This window comes from Malus sylvestris, chromosome 11, assembly GCF_916048215.2.
Source record: "Malus sylvestris chromosome 11, drMalSylv7.2, whole genome shotgun sequence".
In the NCBI taxonomy this organism is placed as follows: Eukaryota; Viridiplantae; Streptophyta; class Magnoliopsida; order Rosales; family Rosaceae; genus Malus; species Malus sylvestris.
In genome coordinates, this window is record NC_062270.1 from 19,934,465 (window position 1) to 19,946,502 (window position 12,038).

General features: G+C 37.9%; 1 long non-coding RNA gene across 1 annotated transcript; it reads right to left on the reverse strand.

Moving 5' to 3' along the window:
• Nucleotides 1–1,030: 1,030 nt before the first annotated feature.
• LOC126590803 (uncharacterized) lies at nt 1,031–2,157 on the reverse strand. Its single transcript, XR_007612159.1, has 2 exons — nt 1,776–2,157; nt 1,031–1,692 (listed from the first exon to the last, which is right to left on the reverse strand). It is a non-coding gene; the product is annotated as an uncharacterized LOC126590803 (long non-coding RNA).
• Nucleotides 2,158–12,038: the final 9,881 nt, after the last annotated feature.

Here is a 12,038-nt window from a genome sequence, read left to right on the forward strand (position 1 = left end):
ATCTAACAGCTAAAGTAATTAAAAAAAATTACTTCATGTGTTTTATATTCTTTCATAGTGTTCCACAATTTTTATGGTGTCAACTTAGTGATTTTGTCATCCCGACCCGGAATGTCCACCTGGACTTTGAATTGAGCTTTGTTGGGCGACACAGGCAGGTAACGAAGTCATAAAGTGTAGTGATGTGAAAAAATGTATATAAATTTAAACCTAAAAGTGCCTAAATGTAAGAGTGTGTATGTGAGCGGGAATTGACCCATTTCACACGTGATGTTAGAGCATAAGTAAAGTATAGTTAAATTAGAATAAAAACTATACCATAGGAAGTAGCTCAGATATCAGTGTTTGCCAGAGATCCTCCTTGACACGAACATTGGCACTAAATCCTGGAGGGGCAAAAAAATAAGGGTGAGGGAGCTTAAAAATAAAGTTTGTAGAAACCTTTTCGAAAACATAATAGCCCCACGCCATAAAACAAGTATAGTTTCCAAATATAACATACTACGTATAGCATGAAAGTACTTACCATAGCCAGCAATAACTCAAAAATGAAATACTTCATAACAATTCGTAAATAAGCATATAACTTTCAGTAATCACAATATCTTGCAAAAATAAACATATTATATCGAGTTCTTATCGACATATGCTAACACATGAGTTCATGTAAAGATATTCTGACTTGAACAGGTTTGGGTGTAATAATGATTTATGCTCTAGTACTACAATCACTTGCAGACTGACACTATGCGCATCACATACGAGTCTTAATTGCCTATAGCAATCTAGGACAAGACTGACACCTACAATGAATCTAAAGTGAGCGTACGGTGCGATGTGAATATACACGTGAAAGAATGGCTTTGGCCCCGGGCGAGTATTAACACTGGTACAACACATGATGAACAAATAACGTAAATATGATCATGCAATGGTAAATAGATAATTCTAGTCAACATAATACTATTCATGGCCACACATATAATTAAGGCATCCCATAATAGTACGCATACCTGTGCATCCCGCAGGATTCATAATAATTTCATAATTCTCAACATTACGACATTTCTTTTAAACATTAAACTAATTATGGCATCACGTAGAAAATTCATTATTAAACAAATCATTTTGTCGAGTCAAACCTATCTCACGGACATCGAAGATCCTTGCGATGCATTTCACCTAGAAGCGAAACCATTCACTTAAAATATAACGTATTAACGTATATACATGTTTTCGTACAAAGTACGGCTAATAAATAAACTATTTTAAAGCGGTTGAATTTTAGAAAACAGACGGCGGATTTGGATTCGGCACGTCAAGAAACCTAAAGAGGGACCTCGGGTTCCTTCACCCGTCGCCACAAGGTGGCTGCACAGGCAGCCACGCGCTGCACACGTTGACCACCACGCGCTGCACACGTTGACCACCACGCGCCAGTCATCGCGATTTATAGACTTTTGCAGGTTTTTGAGCTAACTTCCAGAGCTCATTCCGAGCTTAATTCTTCACCAAACACGATGATTCAAAAGCCAATTTGAAGCTAGAAATGTAGGAAACAAAACTATACCAAAGTGGGGCCTAGTTATGGTCCGTGTTGGCCGGAACAATGGCCTAAAAGTGGCCAGGTGGTCATGGTTCTAGGTTTCCAAAAATCTGGGAAAGTATCCCCCTTAGCCATTTCTGCAATAACTATCCTCCAAATCAAGTATAGAGGTTACAAACAGTACCATATCATGTTTGAAAGGCAAAATCTGAAGGATTTCGAGACTTACCATGGTTGCACAGTGGAGTTTTGCCAGGAAAATGGCTGTGGCGATGTTGTGTTTTCTCTGCACTTGCAGAGAGAGGGACGAGAGAACGACTAAGAAAAGTGGGAGAGAGTATGGTAGTCAGTGGTGGTCTGGAGTTCGCTGGAGTGGCGATGATGATGATCTCAGCCTCGAGGCTGTCCAATGTTTGTAGGGGTGAAAGAGATGACAGAAAGGTTGAGGGAGAGAGGTGTAGGTCACAAGAGAGACAGAGGGGAATATGACATGGTGGTCTGGTGTGGTTTAGCATTTCCTGGGGAGCTCGCCAGAGGAGGAAGGTAGTGGTGATGGCTGTTGATTCTCTGTGTTTACAGAGATGAGAAAGTTGAAGAATAGAGAGAGTGAATATAATAAGGGAGAATAAGAGAGAGATGAGAGTGTTTCAAAAGAAAAAAAAATACGGGAAAAAGCGAGGGAGACACAGGGATAAGGGAGGACAGTGGGGTGTGGGCTGGCTCACAAAACAAGGTCATAAAAGAGAAACATAAAATATCTCTTGCGAATGTAACATTACCAAATCGTCCTTTATGTTCCTAAGTTCGTAAAATCTCTATCTAGCTCTAAATTCGATTTCATTTGCGCCTATGCGTTTGTACCGTCAAGTACTTCGAGAATATGGTAAAATAAAAGCTCATACGCGTCACATAATGATGGTCAATGAAAGTCGACAATCTCGCCACTAAGGGCGTTTTTGCCAATTCACTCTTTTAGAATTTAATAAAATTGTCAAATTAAGAACGGGTTGTCACATTTTTCAATATTTATTAGAATTTAAATATTTTTAGGTTAACATATTCATAAAATTATATTAGAATAGTCTACATAAATTTATTTATTTTTTTTGTAAAAAGTTACTTTAAGAAAAAAATTATTCTAAATTCATTCTTTAATAATATTGAGAAAAATTAATCCAGAAGGGTTGGAGGAGAAAAACTGCTTTTGGGTTAAAACCTAAATTTTATGCGTTCATTAGTATTAAATATTAATATGGGGTGCTAATTAAAAATACCTTTAATTATTAGATATTTGTTTAAAAATAAAAAAATTAAGATCTAACGGTTTAAATATCCGAAGTATCTTCTCTTCCAAAAATAACACAAATTAACCTCATTAATCTCAAAATTAGTGCTCACAACTATACGATCAAATAATAATATAATAAATAATTACGAATATCTTCCCACAGAAATTGAAACAAATCTAATTGAGAAGCTTTGTGGAATGAAAATTTCAATTAAACTAAAAATTATTAAGCATCAAATTTAACACATGAAAATAATAGATTGGAAACATAAGAAACAAGACCTAGGGCATCCGAATTCATCATAACCTATCACATCCTGTCTGAAATTTAATCATATTTTATTCCCTAACACTGAAAATTTTCAAAAAATGCCCTTTGGCTGGCTAAGTGGAAATCTTAAGTGGACATTTGAGTCTTTATCACTCTTTGTCCATTTTCACATCTTTCTAGGTAGTACGTGTCTTTACGAACACATAAGCACGAATGAGGCGTAAATTGGACGATTTATGCTCTTTTTCCAATGAGGGGCAAAATGACAATTTTGCACCATCGGGATTCCATTACTTGTTTATCCAAACAACAGTGAGCTGCCCGTATTGCAGGTTGCAGATTGTAATATCAATGATTTATTCGTTGGGTTCATTAAGCAAGCGTGACACACCTCGTCCCGAAGGAGGGCATGTTGGCCGTCACGTGAGAGTGACGTAACCATTTACACAGTTCGAAAGCTTTAAAGATACAATTACTAAGATGTAACACCCGAGGGTGAGTCCTACTTTTGTGAATTCTGTCAGAACATCGTTGGATTCCTCATGGCCACCAAAGCTCTGCTATTTGAACTTGGAGGGGCGCAAAACAAAGTTGAGTTGGTCAATAAAACAAAGTTTTTCGAAAATCATCTCATTATCAAAACGCTAACCCCTCATTGTAAAACCCGTATACTTTCCCACAAATATGTAATACGTATACTTGTCTCAAAACCATACTCAGAAGTAGTGATATGTGAATTATATGCCATGACAAAATATATATCTCATCAAATCATATAAGTAACTCATGCAAAATAATATGTCAACCGGATCCACCTATAGTGGCCTGTACGGCTGAATCTATAGCTCATAATCAATCTCATCAATCAATCTAGCCGGAGTCATCGCAAGTGACATGTACGACACTACACTGCACATGAGTCGGAACCCTTGAAAAGGGTCTGTGCGACTGAACTGGGTGAAATATAGTTATGCTCACACTATCCTCTCCTGATAGCTATGCGATAAATCGCTAGTCACCTACGAATCGGAACCACCTACGAGTGGTCTGTACGACAAGACTGGGCACCTAAATTGGATCCAATTGTGAGCATATGGTGCATGGGTGACTATATATATATATATACAGGCTTGAATCATCTCTACTAAATCACAATCACCCTAGTGCAGGTTTATGAGCTTTCAATCATATCAACTCAACAATTACATAATTTAATTTATGAACTTACCTGGCACTTACCTGTGCGTCCGCAGCACCAATCATGCATGTATGCAATTACTAATGCATAAATAATTAGGCATATATTTTGCATGGCATTTCATATCGCATTTCATATCACATTTCACTTAAATTGATTTCCTGGGAAAAAATCTCATTTATATAAGTATATATGGAAAACAAAACTGCCCACTCAACTAGAGTTCGCCCTACAACTCCCTAGCACAACACATCAAGGCGTCATGACGATCGATGCCTAGAATAATCATCAAGACATGCCTCAGAAATCATATCGATAGAATATAACTTATATAAAACACGTCACTACGTAGATCAATCCGGAAGATCTGCAACTCAAATTTCTTATCTAAAACTTCCAGAGATCTACAATATACCTCTAGGACAACATCCTAAAATTTCATTACCATCCAACGGTCGGATCTCCGTCAATTGCCAAAACTAAGTGACGGTTAACATTCTATATTATGAACTTACAACTCCAATTTCGAAAGATCCGTAAATCGGATTCCCGATCAGTAAGTTCCTATAATCCTCAAATATTACGTATTACAACGTATCAAAGTTTGGTGATGATCCAACGGTCGGATCGTCAATTCACATTTTAACCTAACCATGAATTGTAACAAACTTAGGTTCAATTACTCAATTTATGTCAATCAATTATCAAAAATGAACCTAGAACATTAAACACATGCTAAGAATGACATTGGCGGGCCACTGGCCATGCGCTGCCGCACGGGACACCTTGAGTGGCGGTCGGCCGTCCCGGCTCGCCGGAAAATCCAACTATCTCCAAAAATTACCAAAATTTACAGAAATGAAGATCTCAATGAGTATAGTAAACTTTATACCTGAGGCCAAGGCCAATTTGGCCTGGAAAGGCTCCAATTCCATCAAACCCGTGAAGAACCTAAGAAATGGGTGAGTTACAATTCGTCCTCAAATCAACTCCACCGTCCCAACCAATGCTTGGGCTTTGTTTTAGGCCTCAAGAGGAAGCTATGGGTGGTGCCAATTGGAAGAAATTGCTTCAGACATAGGAAAATTTTGAACATGAAGCTCGCAGCACCCGTGGGTATTTTCATCCAAACTCACACCTAATCTCCTCAAATTTGATATGGAAATGATAGAGGGAAGGCATATAAGATGATTGGGAGTGGTTGTTTAGCTCAATGCATCGAAAAAATGGGTGAAAAACAAAATATGGGTGTGGGTGCCGCGGGTCGAAACGGGTCGCGGGTGAAGACCCGTTTTCTTCCTTCTCTCCTCCACTTCTCGCCCTTTCTCCTTTCCTCCTTTCTCTGTTCTGATTGGCTGGTCTCCTCTCTCTCTTCTCCCCATTCACCAGTCTCTCTCCCTGGTCTATCCCGGAGCTCTTGCCTCTTCTTTGGTTGGGCAGTTTTGCCCAACCCGCTCTTTACTTCTTCTTTTTCACCAGTCACGCACACATACATACACATACAAAACCTTCTTTCATCTTTTTATTTTTATTTTCTTTCCCTTACATCCGAGCCATCCATTTCAGCTTTCCTTTAATCTGGGCCATCCAAATGGCACACCAAATTTTTATAATAAAATTCATAAAATGCCCAAACTTCAAACTTTAAAATCTTTTTTATTATAAATCCAAATCATGAATCGTCTGCTCCCACGCTTCTGTAGCGACGAGTACTACGAGGATATGTCAAGAAAATAAATCTTAGATGGCACGACACGACGATTAACCTCGAATCATGCGCGTACCTCAAAGGGAATTTTTGTAAAATCCTGTATTAAAACTTTAAAAACTCTTAAAATCAAAGACGGGCTGTCACAATCTACCCATCTTAAAAAATTTCGTTCTCGAAATTTACACAATCTTTACAACCCATCAATATCCATAAAACAACCTGAAACACATCTCTCTCATTCGACCTTTTGTCTCCCAAGTAGCTTCTTCTGCTGAATGATTCCTCCATAAAACTTTCACTAAACGCACGATTTTAAACCTCAGAACTTATCCTTCCAATCCAAAATAGTCACTGGTTCCTCATCATAAATCAAATCCGGATTAACTTCCAAAGATTAAGGAGGAATCATACGTGAAGGATCTGAAACAAAATATTGAAGCATGGAAACATGGAACACATTATGCACTTTCGACAACTCTGGAGGCAACTCAAGCCTGTAAGTCACTTCACCGACTCTCTCGGTGATCACATAAGGTCCGATGTACCTAGGACTTAACTTACCTTTCTTCCTGAACCGAACCCCACCTTTCCAAGGTTAAAGTTTCAGAAATACTCAATCACCTACATTATACACCCTATCAGTGGCATGTCTATCGGCAAGGCTCTTCTATCAATCCTGGGTCACTTTCATAATAGCTTTACTCACTTGAACATTCTGAGTAGTCTCCTCTACTATCTCAGGGCCCACTAATGTCTTTCCCCAACTTTAGACCAACACAAAGGTATACGACAAGCTTTCCCTTAAAGTGTCTCAAATGGTGCCATCCTGGTGCTAGAATAATAGCTGTTAATATAGGCAAACTCCATCAAATCCAACTTAGCTTGTCAATCATCACCAAACTGACGTACTGAAGCTCTCAGCATGTCCTCTAAAGTCTGAATGGTTCTCTCTGACTAACCATCTGTTTGAGGATGATAAGCTGTGCTGACTTAGTAAGCCGATTAACAATTACCCAAACGCCATCACACCCGTTCCGTGTACGAGGAAACTTGTACACAAAATCCATAGTGATATTTTCCCATTTCCACTGTGGAATGGAAAGTGGCTGCATCAATCCAAAAAGACTTCTTTCTTTCTGCTTTGACTTGCTGACGACTGATACACATATTCACAAATTCAACAATTTCGCTTTTCATATCTGGCCAATAAAAAAATGGTCGAATGGTATGATACATTTTAGTACCTCCAGAATGCATTGCATAAGCTGAACAGTATGCTTTGTTTAAAATTACTTTCTTTAATTCCATATCAATAAGTACATACATCATGTTCTCTTGCATAAGCATGCCATCTAATTCTCTAACCCTGAGGTCTTTCTTTTTCTCGTCGTTCCTTGCCTCAATTAATTCTTGGGTCTCTTCATCTTCCATATGAGTTTCAAGCACACGACCCGCTAAAATTTGGTCTAACTTGAAAATTAACAAGTGAGGCTTCTTTTTTTATCTTCCACTCCTAACTTCACTCCAATGAATCGTAAATCATCAAGAAGAAGACCATAACAATCATAACTGGCATGAAGTCTAGTGAAGTCTTCCTACTAAATGCATCAGCTACCATAGTTGCACGATCAGGATGCTTCCCAGTGGGTCACCCATCATGGGAGTGCTCTCGTGCGCTACTCTATTAACTTCGGAGTTCTGATGGAACAAAACCGTGAGGGCGTGGTCGGGGCCCAAAACGGACAATATCGTGCTACGGTGGTGGAGCGGGCCCGAGAAGTAATCCGTCCCGAGCCGGGATGTGACAAAGTGGGCAAGTAGCCCCGTCTCTGTTAGTATTTTATTAAGGAAAAATTAGGAGCTGGTCCCTAGTTACTATTGTGCATTGACTGAAACTTTATTAGTTTTCAGATTTTGATCCAAGATGTAATGATGAATTTACATGTTAGTTACATAATTTTTTAAAATAAAAATTAATAATTGATTTAGAATTTTAATACTCTCACCTTTATTAGACTCCTAACTAATTTTCAATTCAAAACATTTCCAAAATAAATAAAAAATTAGAATAAGTTTGTACCCATTAGCTTTTTTATAAAATATTCTTCAAATTTTTAATCTTATATGCGTCCTTCATGTAATTTTTTTTCAAATTTTAATCTTAAAATGTACCCATTCTTAAATATACCAATTTGTTATATGTAAAATGTACCTTTATATATATAACCTATTCAATTTTTCTCTACTTCATTTTTAAACTTATATGGGGACATTCTTTTCTTTTGATTTGAGAAGGTATCCATGTCAAGATTAATCGAAGAAATTTACTAATGTTATTAAGCCTAATATATATATGGGTAAAAGATTGTTTACTACCCTCATGTTTCGTGGTTTTCAACATTTAGTACATCAATTTTTTTTCGTCTCAGAGTCATACCTAAAGTGTAAATTTTGGGACAGTCTCATACATCCGTTAAGTTTTCCATTAGAAATTCTGTTAAGTGATGAGTTGGCGCCCATGTGGACAATGACTGGGCGCCACATGTCAATAAGGGTTCCACGTGGATATTAAAAATAATTAAAAATTAAACATTAAAAAAAAAAAAAGTTGTCTTCTTCCTCAACCCTCCCTCCCTTCTCCCTCCCTTCTCTCTGAGAGCACCCACCCAACCTCTGCACCTTTCACGTTCCACCAGCACGACAACGCATGTCATCGAGTACCAACCCCACCACTGCCATTATCCTCCTCCGCCGACTCACCCCGGCAACCGACAAAATTATAAAATAAAATAAAAAAAGAAGAAGAAAAATAGAAAACCAGGCTACCGTCTTTCTCTCTTCATACCTTTCCCACCAGTAAACTCCATTGATGAACCCTCTAATCCAGTAAACCCCCACCTCTTAGTTTCTCATACCACTTTACAAAAACTAGATGAAAAACTCTATAATGGCAAAATAGAAAAAAGTCAAGATGATTCGCTCTTGAATTGAACCCTTTTCCTCTGCAAAATCCAAAAAAGCATCAATTGCATCTACTATGTATTCCCAGATTTATAATCAACCCATTGATTACTGAAGAACACTACAATCCAAGCTCCAAATCTGAAAACTTTTCAATTTCTAGGAAACATGGATCCCGATTCAGTGAAATCCACCCTCTAAAATCTAGCATTCGAAAATGTAATGACCACAGCAGTCCGTAATCACCCCGGCAACCGAAGTCCCAGTTCAGCTTCTCCACCGCCGATCTCGTCCTCCTACTACCCTACTGCCCCCCACACAGCGGCCCCTCTGCCCACCGAATCCTCCACCGCCGGATTACTCGACTGCTCGTCCGACCCGATCTCCCCACCGGCTGGTTCAACTGGTTTATTCGGCTCCAAACCATTACCGTACCCGCATATCTGGTTCCAGGTTCCTCGGATTTCCGATCTGTCGTGTTCGAATCGTTAAACTATTGCCGTCGTGCACCAAGAAATCGGAAAGAAGGGAGGGTGTTCTCGGATTTTTCTACAGAGGGGAATGGGTGGGGGTGCACTCACCCACAACCACCTCTTCTTCCAGATCAGAGCCGTCAGCGCCATCTCTGTCGAACGTCGTCGCTCGCACGCCATATCTCTGTTGAATCGAATTCGGAAGTTTTGGATTTTGATTTTGATTTTGATTTAGGGTTTTAGTTTTCAGAAAGGGCGAAAGACAGAGGAACAGAAGGGAGGGTAGGTGCAGAGAAGAGAAGGGAGAGAGAAGGGAGCGGGGGTCGGGGTGGGGAAAACGATAGGGTTTTTTTTTTTAATTTAATTAATTATTTTAACAAAAAAAAATTCCACGTGGACCCACGTGGCGCCCAGTTATTGTCCACATGGGTGCCACGTCACAGTTAACGGGAGATTTAACAGTTTGACTAACGGATGTATGAGACTGTCCCAAAATTTACACTTTAGGTATGACTCTGAGACGAAAAAAAATTGATGTACTAAATGTTGAAAACCACGAAACATGAGGGTAGTAAACAGTCTTTTACCCTATATATATATATATATATATATATATATATATTTGTGTGTGTGTGTGTGGTTTTGAAGAAAGTACCCATGTTTTGGTACACTAATTTTTTTGTTAATTTTGATGAATGCACCTATGTTCACACACACACACACAATAGTATAATTTATATTTTAATATTTTTAATCCCACAAATTATGAGTTTTTATTTAAAATCTCATTAATATAAACAACTATAAATTTTAATTTTTAATTTAAAAAAATATAGTAACATACATAGAAATAAATTATCACATTAATTTTAGGGACTTTGATCAAAAATTGAAAACCAACAAGGCTTCTGTAAAAAAATATTGATAGCTAGGGACCACATTCAAAGTCTCCCTTTTATTAATTAGGTCTCGTGCCTAATTAAGTATTATTTGGGCTTGACCCAAAGACACACACGTATTCTAGTAGTGGTCGTCATCGTGTGGGCACGAGTGGAACCAAATTCGGAGTCCGTATGATTTAGTTACATTTAAAAGAAATAACTTCAATACATTTCCTATCCTATTGCTATAATTAAGTGGTGGGACCCACATTTAATTTTAATTGGGAAATAGACAAAATAGACATTTTCTTAATCATGAGACATAAATATAATTTTTTGAGTATGCACACGCCATGCACAACAATCAGACATAAATAGGACTTTTTCTGCACCTTGAAATGACCAAATTGCCCTTGTATATAAATCTTTGACCAGAACACGACATTCACATGATATGCTAACAATTCTGAGCCAACCCAAAAACCCAGAGCTCACAACTCTCTCTTCGAAATTAGAAAAATGACGTCATCACCTGTGATGTCACCACCATATACACTATACACACACACACATGCACATTATATGTACAATACATGCACATTATATGTACAATACATGCACATGATATGCACAGAATTGAAGATTGAGCAATGAGTTTCTTTTTGCATGAATAAGAAACTTTAACGGCAACTTAATGATGTCACCACCATATACACTATACACACACACACGCACATGCACATTATATGTACAATACATGCACATGATATGCACAGAATTGAAGATTGAGCAATGAGTTTCTTTTTGCATGAATAAGAAACTTTAACGGCAACTTAATGGTATAGTGGATACACTTAAAACATAATCGTTATGTAGAGAAGGTTACAGTGGCAGTTTGAAAAGTCTTGTTACGTATATCAACCATTGCTTAACTGTGCACGTGGAAAACAAGATACTCATTGTCATTATTTCATAGACACGCATGACCCTTAACGTCCTCTAATCTTTTTCTTAATTTTGTTTTTCACCGAGCCCAACTAGGTTGTGGTCATAATCGCTAAATTTCGGGGCCCAATATACGTGCATTATAACTAGTGAACATTTTCTCATATTAAGTTGTATCCATGCACACCATATGCACATTACGAAAAAAAATTCACAAAATTTTGCAATTGAACACTTAAACCAGAAATTGTTCCATCCCAGTTTTGTAGCACGTCAAAAAGTAAAGTTTATTCCACAATCCATAGGCCTTAACATGAAACACAAACCCTAATTTAACTTTTAAGTATTAATTCATCTTATAGACAACCCATTTATTCCATAAATCATTGATGTAGAAACTTAGAACTAAACACCCTACCTTACTATGCCTGCCGAAGCGTCAATCGCTGAAAAAACGGAATTTTCGAGCCACAACAGAAAATATGGGACAAAACTCAACTCACTCTTCTCAACTCTCTTTCGCATCCCTTTCTTCGAAATTAGAGGTATGAGGTCAACCCTAACTCCAGCTCACTCTTCTAATCTCTCTTTGGACTTCCCTCTCTTCGAAATCTGAGCTCAACCAGAAATTCAGAGCTCACAAAGATCTCTCGACATCCCTCTCTTCCAAATGAAAAAAGTGATGCAATAGGCTGATAATTTTTAGTATTTATATGTGGGTATTTAAGTAATTTCAGTTTTGCATGAGGTGCATGACTTGTGCA